The sequence below is a fragment of the Atractosteus spatula genome, chromosome 5, assembly GCF_055471065.1.
Source record: "Atractosteus spatula isolate fAtrSpa1 chromosome 5, fAtrSpa1.hap1, whole genome shotgun sequence".
In the NCBI taxonomy this organism is placed as follows: Eukaryota; Metazoa; Chordata; class Actinopteri; order Semionotiformes; family Lepisosteidae; genus Atractosteus; species Atractosteus spatula.
Genome location: NC_142710.1, coordinates 37,616,520 through 37,636,395, shown reverse-complemented (window position 1 = coordinate 37,636,395; position 19,876 = coordinate 37,616,520). Strand labels below are relative to the sequence as shown.

At 36.6% G+C, this 19,876-nt stretch overlaps 1 pseudogene; it reads left to right on the top strand.

Annotated features, from left to right (window-relative positions):
• Positions 1-18,634, top strand: part of LOC148835055 (uncharacterized) — a 67,676-nt pseudogene extending 49,042 nt beyond the window's left edge.
• Positions 18,635-19,876: the final 1,242 nt, after the last annotated feature.

The following is a 19,876-nucleotide window of genomic DNA, read 5'->3' as shown; positions in this document are numbered from 1 at the left end:
CTCTTCCACATGTTGTAACTACTGTATATTATTCAATCTGAGATGGATCAAGTACAGGACGATAATGTCATGTGGCATACTGTACGTCAAAAGCCACATCACTGTGGAAGCCACAGTACAAGACAATATTTCTTCAATGGAACATAAGAACAGATTGAGTGCACAAAGCCTGACATGACACCAATGATTATTACTTGCATAAGTACTAATGGCAGGCCCAGACAAAAACCAGACCTCACTCAGTTTGTGATTTCTCAGACAGTTATTTTTAGGTATTTTGTGTTTAACTGTGAACAATGAAGATGTTGCCTGACAAATTAGTCACAAATGAATACCACCAATTCAGGGATCATTGCATGCCACTGAGATAGGAAATATAATTAAAATCATAGTCTGCTGTTGAAATCAGCAGAATATTGTAGCACATACAGAATGACACTACACTAATATGCATCACTACAAAAATTATGTGAATGAATATACCTGGTTTCAAAATACTGTTGCCTTGATTTTTATGGAACGTATTAAAATATAATCAGTTGATCAATACATGTAAATACATATATTTGTACAGTATGTGAATGTGTAATTTAAAGGGACTGGAAGGAGTGATTTAGTCTTGGGGTCCGGTTTGATGTCCTTTATTTTTACCTAAATATTAGAAGAGTGACTGACACATCCTGTGCAAACCACCATCAGTGTTTTCTACTATTATAACAACTTTGACAATTATTAATACAGCTTAGATTGGGTGAAATCAAATCAGTCTTGTCATTCAGCAATCTTGAACTTAGATTAAGCAGAATTATCAACAACGTGATTCCTGCAATTTGGGGTAAACTACTGTGTATGTGACCAAAGGGTTCTACTAGAAAATCTACAGGTGCATGGTATTGTATACTGTACAGATACATCACTTGTCTGCAGTTAGACTTGAAAAATCACTTCCCTTGCACCCTGAATCAAATGTTTTCTGATTTTCTAATAACAGGGAATGAATATATTGTCCATCACGATAAATTCTGCAAGATGACAAAATGGGTATATTAAATAGCTTAATTCCTTTATACAGTATAAAAGCTTTAGGTTTTTTTCAGCTTACACCTGGAGATGTTTTATTGTGCTGAAGATGATAGGTTGCAGAATTCTTCTCTCTTTCTTTTGTGAAGTTTCAGATTTTAAAGATTTGAAACAATGTGGCTTACTTTTCACAGTCTGACTTGCAAACACTGTAGCATAATCCTTTGTAGTAGCTTCTACGTAGCTGATGAAAATTGAAACTGAGCAATTTGCCAGATGCACACCATTTTTAAAGCCACATAAAACTGGAATTACTTTCTGCACTGAACTGAGAAAAGTGAAACCAGTAATTGTATTCAATTGTATTCAGAAGTGTACTATAATGGCTAAACATGAAATACAATTATATCACTTATGGTTAATATTTTCTTAGTTCTATTCTTCCCTGTTTGCTTTGTTGGGCTTTTATTTCCAAGAACTCTTTTCTTTCTTTGACTTAATTGAATTATTTTCCTTGCAGTATTCAACAACATGCTCTCTAGACACGTAAGAGAGAAATAGACTTAAATTACTGTACAGTACATGCATTCACTTTCAAAGTATTGTGTATCAATGGGCAACAACAATATAGTTTCATTGATAGATTCACCATTGCATACGAGAATAAAATTTAAACAATTGTTGGATTATTTAATGAATTTTTACTTTAAACCTGAATTTAAAAATCATTACTTTATCCCAATTATATAAGGGGGTAACAGTTTTATTCAAATTCTGGCTACTCTAACTTGTTTTTCTTTTACATAAAAAAACATAATTTTTTGTCTCCATATTGATCAGTTCCAATTTAAGAATGAGAAATATAACAGTCCATTTCCTGCTGGTTTTGATTTCCCTTTTATGAACCAGTTCACAAAACTTTAAGACATAGTGCAACTTAAGTGAAAGGTAAGCATTGTGGCATATGCAGCCTAATAGAAGATCTGCATTCAAATATATATTGACTGTTATAAGAACATTTCTTTGGAACATTCATTACTATCCCAAAACCTGACATTAAATATCCGACCCTTTAATTTCTGTGTATTTCATAGGCTTGGGTTAGGAGTTAGTTAGGTTAGGTAACAATAAGACAGACAATATAGGCAATATACAGTAGCTACAGTATGTACAGTATCTAAGTGAAGACTACTATTTCAATGCAGAATTCAACCATTATACATTGTTGCCATTGTTGCCATAGGTCTGCTATTTTATTTATAGAGATGTCCAGAGGAAGTTAACATTTTGAATTACCTTTTTTGCAGATAAGTAATTGCCTTAGGTTGAACATAATTAAATGTGGGCATTGTAACATTAAAGCATAATAATGTATTTTGCATATGAATAGTTGTATTCTCCATACATGTGATTGGACATCGTACCTTCACAGCTTTAACAACTTTTTTAAATAATTAAATATCTCACAAATTGTCTATTACTTTTTAAACTAGTGTAGCCATATACAATTCAAAATTACAATGTTCCTGAAGATCTGGCATATTCCCAGACCTCCCATCTCTATTAGTTTTTTAATGACAGATGACAGTTCCATATTACATAAAATTCCTCAATTGTAGTGGCACATACGTATAAATATTCAACATTCTTTCAAATTTCTGTTTTGAACCTTGGGGAAATAAAACCTGCAAATGAATTCAGATTAATTTATTTATTCAGCAGCACAGTTTTGTCACTTTCATTATGCCATGTTTTTAGCTTTGATTGTGTTTTGGCTCCAAAGTTAATGATGTATGACAACACAAGGCAAGGGGAAAAACCTATGTGATTATCTGTGACTGTCACTTAGTTAAAACTAGCATTTGCAACACATTTACACATTGTCTGATAATATTGAGGCCTCTGTATTCTACATGCAGCTCTTCATTAGCCTAGGTTTTTTTACAATACATCCTAAACAAAAAATAAAGAAGACTGAGCTCCCTGGTGATAATTACAGGTTAGTAAAAATTAAATACAACTTTTTAACCTCTGTATTTAGTGAATAACTCGACACTTTTATACTGTATGTGCGTATGAATTTGTTCCTAGTTCAATTGTGAAAAAAAGAAGCCAAGAACACAGTGACACCAATAAAGAAAACATCAGTTGAGGTTAGTATCTGAGCACCACCATTTATAAAAGTCAGTGTTTCTTAGAAGTTTTAGCTAAGGTTAATGTCAGTCCTCACTAATGATATTAGTCTTGTGGTGCTCGCCTTTTTAGTTCCAAACATAATCACATATTATGTGAGTTACTCATGGTTTCTTTAGTGAAAAACAGAGACATTATACTCAGAATTAGAGCAGAAAATATTTATAATGTGATGCATAATATTTCATAGTTGGTTCACGTCTTTGTATGATTCCTACAGTATAGTAGCAATTAATAAGCACCCAATTAGAAATAATGAAATAATAAAAAGAAACAGCTTTTAGGGGAAAGTTAATTAACTTATTCAAATGGATGCTCAACATCAAATAAAACATTGCTGTTACTGTGAATTTTTCACACCTTCAATAGAACTATCACATTTTATGTTTTGTCCAAGTTTGTACTGAAGCAAAAACCTTGACGATTTTACCACTTACAAATCCCAAAACATGAACTTGGTATTGGATTATATTTCATTCACAGAAGGTATTATTTCCCATGAAAACCTATCATTCTGCACCAGAAATGGACAGCTCTATTTGTGATTTGTGGGTAAGGTTATGTTTTGAGTGAATCCAGACCTTTAAATGTTTCACATTGTAAGACCAGAGAATAATGGCAGCTCAGACCCAATAATAAATTCAATAACTTAACAACCAAATCCAGGAACAATTAAAATGAGAAGACCCTGTGGTTCTCTGTAAATAGGCTAGACGATCGCTGATTTAAATCTTTCCACATCTACTATATCCATGACTATCAACAGAAAGCACTTGGGCTGTGAAAGGTCAAACCTGAAGCTCAATTCCCCAATGATGTTATTCTCCATCAGGTCTAATGGTACTTCTATCTCAGAACCTTTCTCTTCAAGTAGAAAATGAATGAGACTAATGCTTTCGCATATAAACCTCAAGTTGCTCGATGCAAGATTTGACAGGGGACAGGGTTAAGCAATACTGTTTGGCTCATTTCAAAGCAGGACTTCCATGAAAGGTTCCAAAGGTTCTCGTTTTGTTGAGATTCACTTCTGGCTAACTGTTAGGGAGTTGTCTCCCACTATTTCATTGCACTATTCAGGTTCGCTTATGCCTTTGGGCAGTCAACATGTTGCAGTTCATTTACTCGAGATGAAATGGTTTTGAATATGTTAGCACAGCTTGCCTGAGACATTCTCTGAATGTTTAAAACCTTTACCAAGCTACAACATGATATGGTGGTGCATATTATTTTCCTGATCTGATTCCATTATATAATCTCAGCTAAAAACTAAGTTTTACTCCTTAAATCGAACTAAAGAAATGTGTTCATAAAGACATACAGTAACTACAGAGTCGCACTTGGATTTTAAACATACTGTCTTTGATGTCTTCTTATCTCCTGACACCTTTATTAGGCACAGCATACTGTAAATCACAACTCGATGAGCTCTGCAGCACAGCTGGAGTACAGAGCTGCCAAAGCTTTCCTGATGCTCTGATTTATGATTCAGTGTCACTCAAGCTTGATGATAGGAATTCTTCCCATATTAAGCCTCCCTCAAGTCTCAGGTCGGCAGATGATGACATTCTTCTAACACAATCAGCAGGCCACTCACCTGCTGATTGTGTTTAATGTTTAGATTACCACTGCAATACGTTACTTTACCTTTCCAGTCAGTCATGGAATCCTTCACTTTTTGCATTCAGGATGCAAAAGTGATGTGACAAAACACTGCAGTTGCTGTTTTCTTGACAGCAAAAAGTATCAGGAGATACAGAGCCAGGCACAGGCAGTTCCTTACAGCTTTGTGCATTTTAGTGGTTTATTAGCTTTAACCACTATTGCTGAAGAAAGGTATCCTGGGCATGAAAAGCAAAAGTCAAGCAAGCCAAGGAAAAGTGGCAATGGAGTTAAAGAGGAAAAGGAGAGGGAAGGAAGGACCAACGATCCTCATTTACTGTGTGCATGAGAAAGCTGTGGCATGAATTTGGGGGGATGTTGTCTCTCCTGAAAGTTTGTGCCTTACCTCTGTTAAGCTACTTAATCTTGCAGGCCAAGCTATACTCAATTTACAGTACTCAAAGCAAAGCAAAATAAAACAAAGGAAATAGGATACTTACTGTATTGTCTGTCAAACAGAAGTAACAATTCAATATAAGTCTGTGGCAATTGAGTAATAAATCAAACAAATTAGCTGCCTGATCAACTGGAGTGTTTCTAAAATGGCTGAGAATATGGAGGAAAAGGTCTGTAGAGGAAGCGCTCCACACAAAGCTCCAGTATGAAAGGCGGTGTGCAGAAATCAATGTGACAAATTAATTGCTCCAAGTTGCTACACAGAACCGAGGTCACTAATGTTAATACTTATCACACTGACTCGAGAACGAAGGGGCAACATAACTGATGGCCAACAAAGCAACCATTGCACTACAGTCTAACTCACAAGTGCTGTCTGAGCATAAATATTATAATTTTTTTAGTAACTTTTTAAACATTTTTTTGTCACATCAGCTTAACATGTTTTTTTTATTTTAAAAAGCAGGATTCATCAAAATGTTTTGGGTATGTTTTAGCACATGTACAGTAAATCAACAACCTGATTATACCTTTTAGGACACTGTGCTTTTAAACGCCAGATGTTCTGCATTTTTTGACAAGATTGCTATAATATTTCCACAGATATTTCAGCCGCTCTCTCCCTCTCTAAATTGGTTTTCTACTCTTTTATTCCCAATGTTCTCAAAGTCTCATTTTTTATACATGTATAAAGCCTGCCCAGCTTTTGAAAATGTTTCAATTTTAGTAATTTCAATCAATCCTGGCAAAAGCACAACAGCTAATTATGACAGATTTTGTCATATGCGGTAGTTGACTAAATCATTGTTTTGCAGATGCTATTATCTTTCATTATCTAATATTACAGTACAGAACCACAAACACTGGAGTGTAACTGGAAATTCAAAAGTGGAACAAAATTTGTCTATTATGAGTACACTTGAGACATTTTGTTTCAGAATTTTCATGGCTGAGAAAAGTGAACTGTTTTGTTTGATGACCTTCTCTGAGTGCATTCTATCTATGAATCCTTGTGAAAGCATGTCCTACATTATTAATATTTCTTTAAAAAATATATGGTGCATTATTTTCCCCATGTTGTACACGGTAATTGTTAGTTTATAAAGATGGGTTTGTGTCATGTACACTATTAGTCAAGTCGATACTTAAGAAAATTTGAACCTTAGCGATTTACTTTGTCTCCTTGCCACATGTCATATAGAATTATTTTAACTGACAGTGATCTCACAATGGCCAAGCAAAACAGAAATGTTTTCAGTTGGAAGCTGGCTTCTGTGCTAAGAAAAAACTTGTTCTTTGTACTGCTGCTGTCTGAAATAGGAAAGAGCCAATGTTTTAATAATGATAAATGAATGGCAATTGTTTTTTAAGGTACATAAAGTACATAAAGCTCACCTTAACATTTCTAGAAAATCATTACTGAATATTCAATCTTTAAGGGATGAACATTTTTTAAGCACTAATAGGCATAAGCCTGTAAAAAATAGCACACATTCATGGAAAGAGTTATAAGATTAATATACCATGAAATCAAACAGAGTTATTTACTAGTTGTACACACAGTATGATTACTGATTCTGTGATTACATTGCATGAGTGTACTGTATGTGGGGGGATAGTGTTATTTGCTCAAAAATGATCAAACGTATCTTAAGCCTTATTTTGGTGTTTCTGTACAAATTAGACCTCAATAGAACTACTAGAAAGTATTTATGGAGATGGTCAGTATTTTCAAAAGCTTATTTAATTTGCCCAGTGTTAAAATTTTCACCACTTCAAAAACATTGACGTCTCACAGAAATTGATTTTAAAAAGTAGACTTTTTACGTGGATGGTTGATAATGCGAATTAAAGCGCCAAATGTAGTACCATTTCACTTATTAGATTTCACTTTATTTTATATTGAATGACTACTGTATACTAGCATTTTAAAAGGTAATTAAAACTCCACAGCATTTCAATATCAGCTACATGTAAGGTGAAGAGCAGAGTATGTCATATACAATACTCAAATATTAACAACAGCCCTATCAAAAAGCTTTGAGTACTGTAATCTAAAGTACAGGTTTGATTTGGGGTTATTTTTTACCTAGATAATTTGACAAACTTAATAAATTAAAACATGTGGAAAGGCCTTTGGCTCTGGTTGGCAAAACTGTATTGTACAATTCAGAATAAACTCCATGTAAAAGAGGATAGAATACATAACAGTATTATGTTTTCCTTCACTAAATTCTCTAAAATTTACTTATATTTCTGGATACAGATAGTGATCAGTAAGGTGTCTTACCTTATATAACAAAATATATATAAATGAGGAATATGGGTGTGTATGTGAACAGGTGACCAGCAATTTCAGTAAAAAAAGAATGCTCTGGGCTGCCATGATATTTCTCAATGTCTGTAGTACAGTGGAGTCCCTTGCACAAGTATTCAGATCCTATAGTTAACCATTTTGTGAAATTACAAAATGATACATACACATTTTAAAACTTAAACTCAAAGCCAGAATGCTCTAACCGAAGACTTCTAAGGGTAAAATAAGTTAGAGTGCCAGCAAAAACCAAAGAGATAAAAACTGAAATATGTTGGTTGCATGAGGATTCAAACCAGTGAAGTCAATATTTAGTGGAAATACTTGTGGCAGCAATTTCAACCACATGTCTATGTGTCTATGTGGATAAGTCCCTGCCAATTATGTAAACAAGCTTGGTACCATTTTTGGCTATTTTCTCAAGCTCTCTTTAACTGTGCTTATGGACACCACATTTAAAATCTTTTCACATTTTCTCAATCAAATTCAACTCAAGACTTTGACTGGACCACTTAAGGACATTCTCTTTCTTATTCTTAATGCACTCCAGTGTTGCTTTGGTTTTGTGCTCTCGATCATATAAGGGCGTGCACTGCTGATGCAGTATAATGGACCCTATGCGGAGTTCTGGGTGCTGGTCAGAAAAGATGCGAACCAGGAAAGTTTTCGGTACTACCAAAGCCAAATCGCTAGATGAGAAACAAAGTCAAGAACGGGTTCCGAATTCAAGGCCAATAGTAATATAAGAGATAGAAGCAAGGCATTCCTAAGAAGCTACCAATACCAAGCAAAGAGATGAGTGGGAGAGGGATTAAATACATTATATCTCAATGTGGAGGGTGTGGTAACCAGTGAGCTGTCCTGATTGGTTAATGGATCTGATCTGTGGCGTTTAAGGGGATTGCCTCCAGCTGGGGCAAGACTGTTTGTGTGGAGGATTCCGAATAGCAGCGGGTGTGACAGATCATTGTCCTTTGTTCCAGTGTTATGAGTGAAAACCTCTAAGATTTGCTAGTATTTTGCTTCTTCTATGTTCCCACCAGTCTTGATAAGTTTTCCAGACTCTGCTGATGAGAAACAGAATTAAAACATAATGCTGCCACCACTGGTCTTAGTGATAGGGATGGTGTTGACTGAATGATGCACTGTGTTGGATGTGTGTCCGACTTCATGATGTGCATTTAAACAAAAAAGTTCAATTTTTCATCTTCGACTACAAAATGCTTTGCCACATATGTGCTTTGCTGCAGACCCCAAGTGAGATTTGAGATATATTTTTTTCAGTTCCATACAAGCTCCCTTTGTGAAGTGACTGGAATATTCTTGACACATGGCTATTTTCTCGAATCTAAGCCACTGTACTCTGTAAACCTTTTAGAATTGCTGTTGGCCTCACAATAGCACCACTAAACAGTTTACTCCTTGCCCAGCTGTTCATTTTGGAGGGAACTAATTGTGTGACTCCCTAAATAAGTCATTTTGTGCAAATTAATAAACGTAGGTTTGCCATTTCAAAGAGTTTGAATACAATGATGACTTTTCTTTCATATTGAAAAGAAACCTGTGAATATGTAGAGTAAAATGTCTATATATTAATTGTTAATTGATACTTGAAAATGTTATGACTGCAAACTTTAAAGCACCAGAATGTGAAAGGGACTGAATACATTTCAAGGAAATGTCAGTACTCAAAGCTTTCAGTGGCACAATTCTTTCTGCTTTCCATTAGGAAGCCCGCAATGCTATATAGACTCAGTTTTTCTGTGTGATTTGTAGCATTTCACATAAAAAGAGACAGTTCTGTCTTTACGGATGCAGTCATTACCTGTTTGTAAAGGGTTCTTGGAAACTTTTGAATGATACCTTAGGTTCATGTCAATCTTACATCGCATTTAAAATGTATTGCCTGCCAGTATTCTTGTTTCACCTCTGGAACAGCACTACAACTCTTGCATTTTTGACCCCCTCCATCCCTTTGCGATTTGAAGCTGTGGGCCATTAGTAGTTCTGGCATGAAGACAACGACATAATTAAATTATAAACACAACACCTCTAACAAGGCATACACATTTTTAAAATATTAAATAAGATTATAACAGACATATTTATTCAGTGTGAGTAACCGCATTGTTTCCATTGACTTGAAAATCTAATAAAAATCAAAATCTGCCTGTGGTCATTGTTAATTCAATGAAAGCAGATGGTTTTAAATGTTGACCTACCCTCAGAAGAAACTGTTCAGTTAATTATTAAGTGAACTTAATAAGTTAATAATAATTGTTACTGACCTTGCGTCAAGATGTTCCGCCACCCCAAGTTGGCAAAAGCCTCAATGAAAAACCTTTCTAAGTAATTTCTGGATGCATTGAGCTTGAATCATACAGGTAAGAGAAAAAAAATAATGTGCTTTGTGTCATGTGTAACACAGTGAAGGAAAAGGATACCACTCAGTCCTGTTTAAGAAAAAACACAATTTTATACCCAAAACAACAATAATAATAATCATCATCCTTCTTGTTTGCTTAGCTTTCTAAATTATTGTCAGTTTTGCCTATGTAGAAACAAACATTCAGAAACATTTAGTTTTAACTAATTTGAACACAAAAAACTTTCTTCATCACGTATTACCACTCAACCCCATTAAGAACTTCAAGGAATAAAATGCCTTTGCTTCCTTAATTAAAGGAGCACTTGTTTTTAATCAATGTTTTTTATCACATCTGCTCATTACTATCACAACTTGAACCACACAGCTACAGAATATAATGAGTGCATATTTAAAAGCTTTGCAAGGTTTATGCACAGCTACAGTACTGTTCTTGCTTCTAACAGACGATGCCTGTTTTTTATTCCATCAGCAGGGATGTGCTACTACAGTACATTTGCTTCAATGTAGATGACTTGGTAATTCACTTGATAACTCACAACTACACAAAGCTGTTGACATTCATGCTGTTGCAGTTGTGTTCTACTTTTAACAGCTACTTGATTTATTTCCTTTCATTTTCTTTCACTGGGCTTTCAAATTTCAATATAGCAGTGCATCTGAAAAATCACTTCACCAGCTGAATTAAGGGTGGGCTTTGGTTTGCTAGATTGTGCAAACCTAGGGTGGAAAGCAGATAGGATGCTTGCGTTAAACCCATACTCTGATTAACATTGCTATAACAAGGTAGTCAGGACCTCAATGTAATGTCTTAACTAAAGGACAGCACCTCCTACAAGATTACTTTATTGGGGTCATTGGACTGGGAATTCTGGTCCAGATGGGAGAGTGATAAGTACATCAACATTACTTACCATGGCAACACGCTTATCTCAGAGGTCATGTATCCCAATTCTAATCAGGCACAAGCTTGCTTAAAGGAGCATTCTCTGACTAAATGCAGCACATATAAGACTGATGAATTACTTTGGGTTACAAGCATTACGGTATGTCAAACACCTTGTGGTACAGTTTTTCCCGCTATACAAAATTTTATTTAATTTGGATGAGGATAGGCAGTCGATCTGATGCTTGTGCGGAGATTGATGTGTGAGATTAGGGGTGATCACTACAGTGATAGCTAGGAGATTGTGGGCGTGGTAGGAGATCCTTTGGAGACCACATTTTGCAGTTGTGCAGATGACTGCACTCTGTGCATTCCAAAAAGAGGAGCTGCTTCTTTCACTTGGTATCTCTACCTCCACAGACAATCTGATGGTAAGGGCTGCCCATGATGGTGCAAGAAAAAGAAACCTATATATAACTCAGCTAAAATGCAGTACCTCCTCCTTCAGTTTAACATGAAATTATACAGTATTATTTAAATTTCAACTGGTAAAACAAAAAGTTAAATATGCATTTGGACACAACCTGACAATTCTGATATCAAGGTCAAGTAAGGCAGATGCTTGATTTTTTAAGTAGTGGAAAATAACACATAACATTAGTAAATGAAGAAAAATAATGTGTAACTCTATTTTTAATTTTATTTTAAATTGGAGCACAGAAAGTATTGCAGTATGGATCTAATATCTAATGTCCAAGCTATACTCTGCAGTCCAATCACATTATGCCGACTTTTAAGCAGTCTTGTTTTCTATTGATTTTAGTCATATTATTTTTTTCCTATGCACTCACATGATCTTTTCCAACATGATCTTTTGACAGAAATGTATGAACATGTTATAGTCATCCATCTCAATTTTACAACTTGCTATACAAAGAGGTGGCCTTTAAGCTTTCTACAAGGTTTTAAAATGTGGGATATCTATATTTTTCAGTGACATAAATTATACAGGGTCTAAAATTAGATTACTGCGGATATATATTGTTGGGCAAGGCCTCTCTGGCAATTTAAAAAGGCAAAACAGTAGTGCTGGTCAAGGGCAAGTGATTACATGTACAGGCCGTGCTCAAATTGAAGAAGCAGGTCTGGATGGGCATCTGTTTTTCCTGGAAATTCACATGACAGTCTGATAAATAGGGCCTGGGAAATGATTAGAGCTGTGAAATAAAATAACTCTGACCCACTCAGCTCGGAAGAGGGCTGACTGCAGCAGCGTGTATCTATTATTGGCAGCTGCTTAGGACTTGCTTTGCACCAATGGCTATAGCTTTGCAGGAGAAGTCTCAGCATTTTTTAATAATTCCTTGAGGACTCTCTGACATTTATTCACGATTCCAACCGATATCAGCAGAGACATCTCAATCACAGTTACGTTGGTAAAGTTTTCTTCATCTACAGCAAGAGTCTCAAGCTCAACTTCCAGAAGGCCTAGTGTCTTGGAGTTTTTTTTCCAGCCTGAGCTGTCAATTAAATGATTAATTTAATTTCTTCCTTTGTTGGACATATATGTTTTTTTTTTACATTTGATGAACTATCGCCTTCACTTCATTCACGGTACAGTTCATTAATGGTACAGTTATCTAAAAGTGTCCCAGAGTCTGTTTAGAAGCGTTATAATTATGTAGTTAATTAGGTAACTTTATCATTGAGAGTCTGGGGAGAACACAACCAGAGGAACTTGACGCTCCAGGAACTGAATTTAACCCACCTTGTTGTATAGTAGGGTATTCTCTCATCTTTGGCCAAATGAATCCTTCAAGTGGAAGTAATGTGGTAGATGTTGTAGGAAACAAACATTGATGGATTGGGACCTGGTCTCAGACAGGCAAACGTGTGTATTATTGATGCCTTGTACATTTCAACAGATAAAAGTCCTGTGGACATCAGACAAATGCCAGATCAAACATTGTCTGTAATCCATCAGAGAGAATGCTATTTCCACATGATTTTGCTAAAATAAAATAAAAAATAATAGCAGTTCCTGACATTTGAATAGTGTTTTTCATTCCAAAAGATCCCACACGTACAGTATAGGAGGAGAATCACTTCATTTACCACTAACTTGGATGACATGTACAGTAGTAGCCATTATGTGCCAGCAGCACTAATAAACAGCAGATTAGCTGTGAAACTACTCCACCAATTGAATACATAGGGGGACTTTAAGTAGGCCAGGTTGTATCAACCCAAAATAGAATCTAGCCAGGACACCAGGGGTTATAGGCCAAGTACTTAAGATCTTACGTAAACATTTCATGTGAAACAAGGTACAGTACTCCCTACAATTTGTAGTGTCCAATTCCTACATTGGTTTGGAAATTCAGAAACAAAGGGAAGAGTGTCACCTATGTTTTTTCTGTAGTTTTCACAAAAAAATGCTGTGAGACCACAACAGAAAGAAATACTTTTATTAGTTTTGTAAAACAAATCAATACCAAATAGGATTAACAATCCTGCTGGTATTTACATTTCAGACAAGTGATTTTATGTCTGAAAATCCTCTGTGTAAAAAATGCTGCATAATATAGATTGTTCAAAGATATTAGGGATACACACACATTTCATTACTCTAAATTGTGGTGCTGTTGAGAGAACAAGCACTCTTTGTTAAACCATCCTTGCTTATCACCATATCATTGCCCAATATGTCAATGCCTGTTCAGGCCATGAAGAATGGACTGCAGTTCATCATGCATGTGTGACCTTTGAAAGTACCTGGGAATTTTTTAATTTTTAATTTAATTTTAATGGTATCATGTGTTTCAGTCATGTTTTTCAGTTTTGCTAAGCCTGTGATGCTTTCAGTCACTACTTTGAAAATGTGATTAAAATGAATCAAGCTGGTTAGGAAAAATGTGGTTAAAAGTACATTAATAGCTTTCACTGTCACCACTACAGAGAAAGCAATCGCTTGTGGACATCGCCACTGGGATTGCCTTTCAGTGCCATCTCAAAACGTCCTGGTTTCCCCTTAAACTATTCAGACTTTATTGGTGAGCCGTATGACCTCTGTACCTTGAAAACCTACATTACTTTACAGGACAACACTGCAGAAGGTCTACAATATGAATTGTTGTTTGCTGTGAATTCTTAAATGATGCTTATGGTTACTTTTCTTTAATTGTTTAAACATATTCTTATCTTGCTTTTCATTTCCTGTGGTACTCATTCTGTGCTTTCCACTGTTATACTGTCTTTCGGAATTAATTAGGTTATGATGTATCTGTACCTTATTTAGATCGTTCTACTTATTGTGCTTAATAGCTTAGCTGCAGTTACCGGTCAAATTCTAACACTTCATTCATGAATTGTCAAATATTGAAATATGGATATATAAATATATTTAAAATATATAAAATATGTATTTATATATTAGAATATAGAAATGTCATATTTAGAAAAACAACAATAATAATAATACAACCCATGTGCTCTCTTTGAAATAATAAAAAAAAATGTATTTCACAAAACCAAGGATACTGTATGAATGCTTCTTAGGGCTTTTGGTGAACTGTTGAGTTACTTTTCTTAAATCCATATCTTAAACTTCACAGCTGATTTCTCCTCAGCTGCTGGTTTTTATTGGACCTGCTAAAAAAATCGCGAATATATTTTTCAGTTAATTTTCTTCCATGTAATATAGCTGAAACTCAATTTACAAGATAAGAAAGAGTGCGTCAAGCTCAAGGTGCTGGTATTGAATTCATCTCCAAAATTATTTCTGCAGCGCCAAGCATCTTGAATATTGTAATGTTTTTTTTTTTAATGTGGACACATTGTCAGCTACCAATGGACTGCAGTGACAGGAAAGCCAAGCTTTGACTATGTTATTTGGTAATTCAAATCTGCAGTACCTCGCCTCCTCACAGCCTCCTTACATTCTATTAGTAATCAAACCCAGGTGGCTCTTTTAATTATGTTCTTCCATCCCTGTTGTAAAGGTGTTTGGTTTTCAATGTAAGTTAAAGCAGAAGGGATGGCAGCTGTATAACTGATACCATAAACCTTATTTGCTACATGAATACACTCGAGCAGCAAATCTAATATCAGAAGAATCCCTCTGCTTGCAGTGAAAAATAAAAGAATAATAATAAAAGATGTTTCATGTGAAATAGAGTATTCAACTGGAAATTTAAATTACATTCTCTGGTCCCGGTAAATGTACTCTGTGACACTCAGGCAATTTATTTGCCACCGTTACAATTTTTTAGAGGTCCAATTTACCTTTATCTAAGATTTGTCTAATATTTACTTCCTTTTACCTTCCTTTTATACCCCTATTCACCTTTAGAAACGGCACAAAATCAGCTAATAGTGGTTGTTTTATCCATATCTACCCAAAGGTATGACAGTAATAGGGCTCTGAAGATAGCTGTTGAGATCACTAATTCATAAAATGTAAATGATGCCCTTTTATCAGAGACTGTTTAACCTATATTTTATCCTAGCTTTGATATGAAATTTTTTCATTTAGAATATTAAGTGTGGTTTCATAATCAATTGTTGGTGACAAGCTGTTCCTTATTCAGCTTTATTTTCCTCTTGGGGACTTTGTATAGAAAAATGAAACCATCCTGTCCTTCATTATTTTTTTGGAAAATTTATTATGGTGTCCCTAAGAGCTGTTTGCTGTGTTAGACATTTTCTTTCTCCATTTGTTATATTGAACAAGCAAAATAGTCAAATGAAGAATGGACAAAAGAAGTTGGGAAAAGTTTTTGGTACGGCTTAGTGAGTTTTTTTTTCAAGGGATCAATATATAATATCATGAAAAATTTTACATACTACATTATCCATCTTATTCAATTTCTGGTAGCTCATCGATTCCACAAGTTTCTACATATCTCAAATGACTTGACTGAAGAGTTTGTTTCAGTGACTCGGGACCATATGTGCCTTTCATTTTCAGTTCAGTTTACAAAAGTGAAAAGATATATCCAGAGACATTCCCAAAACCTTCCAAGGACCCAATCATCCCATATCAAAAATCCTAATATCATTTTGCAGCAACCTGGTACTTATTGTGGAAGCACGGGGTACATAATAGCTTGACACCCTCGATGGGATGACAGTTCATTGCAGAGCATACACACAGATACAAACAACAACAATCACAGAGAGCAATTAATCATAAACAGTATAACTTAGGAAGGAGAAAACTGAAAAACAAGGAGAAGATCCACACAGACACAGTAAACCCCACACAGAATGCACCTCAGGCTGAAATAAGACCCAGGACAAAGAGCTGTTCGGCAGCAATACTCATCACTATGTCATCCAGTGTAAGAATAATGCAGATATTGCTTGATGTAGACTCTTGACAAATAAATTACAGTCTTATGTATTGAGCAGATCTATCTAGTGGGAAAGGGAAGGCTAGAAATATTCAGGTGAAATAATACCATATATTTGTTTATACCTACATCAAAATACACTTCCACCCCTGTTTAATGTAGAGTTCAGAGCGACAGATCTGCTTTTTGCCTCTGTCAGGCAGATCTGTTGTCAGACTCTTTTTCTCAGACAGTTGGACATTTAAATATGCACTGCGTGACTAGTACCCTCCATGATTAGTAAGACTAGTACTATACCATGTTTGTACTGTACAATATGTATGTCCTTTTACATCCTGTGGTTAACTAGTAGAAACCTGTGGTGTCTCTTATGTTTGTACTGATGACAGATTGACTTTTAAAGAGGCCATTGAGAATGATTTATTTAGAGGAAGGTTTTGCAGTGCTCTCTGGAAGGGCCTGGGCATTGAATAAATTAATTTCAACACTTTATTGAACTGCACTGCACTAGCATCCCTACATTAAGAATTTTAAAGTGTATTATTAAGTACTACTTAAATGAGTCATTGGGGTGGACAGATGAGAGCACTCCAGGAACTGGGCTAAGCGGATATCTCCTAGGTGTGCTCTGGTCCAGGCTAGGCAATGCACCTACAGAGTTCCAGGGACAGGTCAAGACAAGGGGCAGGTAGAAGGCTGGCAAGCAGAAGCAGAAACCCATGTGTGGTGTCTGGGCGGGAGGCAGGTTGGCACAGAACAGGCAGGAGTGCAGGCTGGATGGCAGGCAGGAGAGCCTGCACCTGGAGCTCTGCTGGTCAAGGGTGAACGTTGTTGGGGATGTCTACTGGGAGCAAACCAGAGACCAGGCTGCACGGGGGGTGCATGCTCCAACGAGGTTCTTCTCCAGAGACTAAGTCAAGCACATGCTATCAGGATGGGTTACAGAAGGCACGTCGTTGTCCAGGCTGAGCAGTGTGCCCACTGTGGACCAGAACCAGTCCCAGGTGAGGAAGGGAAAAACTACCAAAGTCTGGAGCTGTGCTATATTCCAGAGAATTGGGCAGGGCTAAAGGGGCCTAACCTGGAGCCTGGCAGGACACACGTCATCAGGGTGGTCAACCAGAAACCAGGAACTGGGATGAACGGAGTTACTGAAGGAGAGCCCTGGACTGGTCGAAGCAGTGTGCCCAGAGATGACAGGACCCCAGCCTCACTGCCACACTCAGCAAAGCGCATCGGCTCTGGAAAGCAGAGTGACAGATGGAGTCCCCAGGCAGAATCCGGATGTGTCCGAAAGTAGAGAAACATCAGGGGAAGCCCAGGTAGGCAGGAAAACAGAAACACAGAAAAGGCAAGGAGGACTATGCTAGAAAACAGTGGGTGGTGTTTCAGGAGTGGCGCAATGACATATTGCTGGGGCAAACCTAAGTAGAACGAAACTTCACAGAGCTAAACTTCTGCAGGGCAGACGTAACAGTAACATGCACAGTGGGGTGAATGTAACAACATCACTACAAAAATGGTCTATGCAATTTTGTTTTCTGTCATTGATGGTTATTTAAGGTTATTACGTTAGTTAAAAAGTCTGATATGAAAATATCAGAGGAGTAAATTAAATATAAACAAATTCCATTTTAGTTTAAAATTCTCCCCCAGTAAAAATAAAACCAAAGCTAGCTCACCAATTTACATACAAGTTACAACTGAAACACTCAGTAACAACCATGTCATGCTCACCCTTGCTGACAAGTGGCAGAGTGGGCTAGTATTGATCTGGCAGCTGGCCACTTTTCACGGCTCTCCCACTGCCGGTTGCTGGAGAAACCAATTGACAGAAGACCTGGACCATCTGGAAACAATTTACGACCATGCAAGTTTCAGGTGGTTCATAATGCCTGTTTTCCCAATGTTGACTTGCTAAGATTTCTGACCTCTGCTGTGTTCTGTGCTTTGTTCCCAGATTACCCCTTGGTTTGTTTATTCTTTGTGTTTACCCTGTTTTGGACCCTGCCTGCTTTTGCATTTTCTTCTGAATTTTCTTTTGCTATGATCTGTACACACCGCTTGGATTTCAACTCTGAGCTATTTGTGTCTCTCCACCAGCTTTGACCACCACCTGTTCCCCCATGATGTTGGACTGTGCTTATTTCCTGGTTTCCTATCCTGCCACAGCACTCTGTCTGTCTGCATACACTTCAGCGCCTCCCTGAGTCCTAACTGACTACAGTGCCTGTTGCCTGTGCAGTTCCCTGTGTGGCCATGTTGCTTGCGCAGTTCCCTGTGTGGGCATGCTGCCTGCGCAGTTCCCTGTGTATGTTGCCAGTGCGGTTCCCCATGTGTGCATGTTGCCTGCACAGTCCCCTGCCTGCATGATGTCTCAGCTGCCTCCACCCAGCACGTCGGTCACTCTATGCCTTATACTGTAGATCTGCTGCTAGTCCCACCCAAGCAGCATATTAATTCAAACTAGACTTCTATAAATACATTAATTAGGCAGCAAGCCTATGATAGTTAATGCCAAAAACCTATATTGCATGATACATCCAAAAATAATAGTTAAGTCAGTCTTCAGCCTCCACTTTCAAGCATGAGTGTTTTTACAAGATTAAGGAATACTATAAATGTAACAGTATGCAATTATCAGGTGACTATCGTTAACTACCTTTCATTACCTTTTACTCTGGGGTTGAACAGCAATTCAAACACCACCCCAGCTAATTAGAGAATGTATCTATGTCACATAATCTTGCATAAATAAAATAAAACGATTTAATCATAACGATCATTCTTTTTAATTTCTCATCTGCTGATGCTGCCCCGAGGCTGTGTTAATGGCAGTGCCATCCCACAGCTGTTTTGCTTTTTCTTTTTAATGTCTAAATGCTTCTTAATTTGTGACTGGGCCAAATGTGACATGCTTGGTCGCAGTTGGTGGTATATTTTGGTATAACATTCCAAATTGCTTTATTTTCTTATCTTTAATAATTGCATGCGGATTCTACCATTTGTGAAGTACCAAACCAGTCAATTAGGTAATGCATTCATGTAAATGGTAAACTATCCACAGCAACAACAACAACAAAAAATAAAACAGTGACCTACAATACCCTTGTCTGAGTCATCCCAGAGCACCTAGCACCATTATTTTTTTGTGTTTCTGAGTACATAAAACCAATCAGGGGGTCATGGCTCATCTTTGCTTCATAATAAAAATGGAATTCTGATGCAACATGTTCATCCAGCACACATTAGGATGTTTCAAAACACAAAAACAGACATTAACATAATATGTGTGCTCTGATGGCTGCTTAGAGCATTGGTTTGCTAATCAGTGGAGCCACTCACTGACATTATTTAGCCAAAGTGAAAAGCTGGCATGTTCTGATCTTTTTGAACGTTTCAAGAGACGAAGAGGTCAAGGAGCATCCGATAATACATTTATACAAATACAATTAAAATTAGTATCTTTTTTCATGTGTTTCTGAAAAAGTGTTTTTTTTAAAAAAAAGAACTGAAACAAATGTGATTATTATTAAAATATCAAAATATTTCCAAAGCAAACTGATCTCAGATTTGTCATTTTCTTTCAAAATGCAGAGGTGGTATTATAGTAGAATCGTGTGTCTTAGCCTAATCCACACATTTTTGGAAAAATCAGACCAAATACA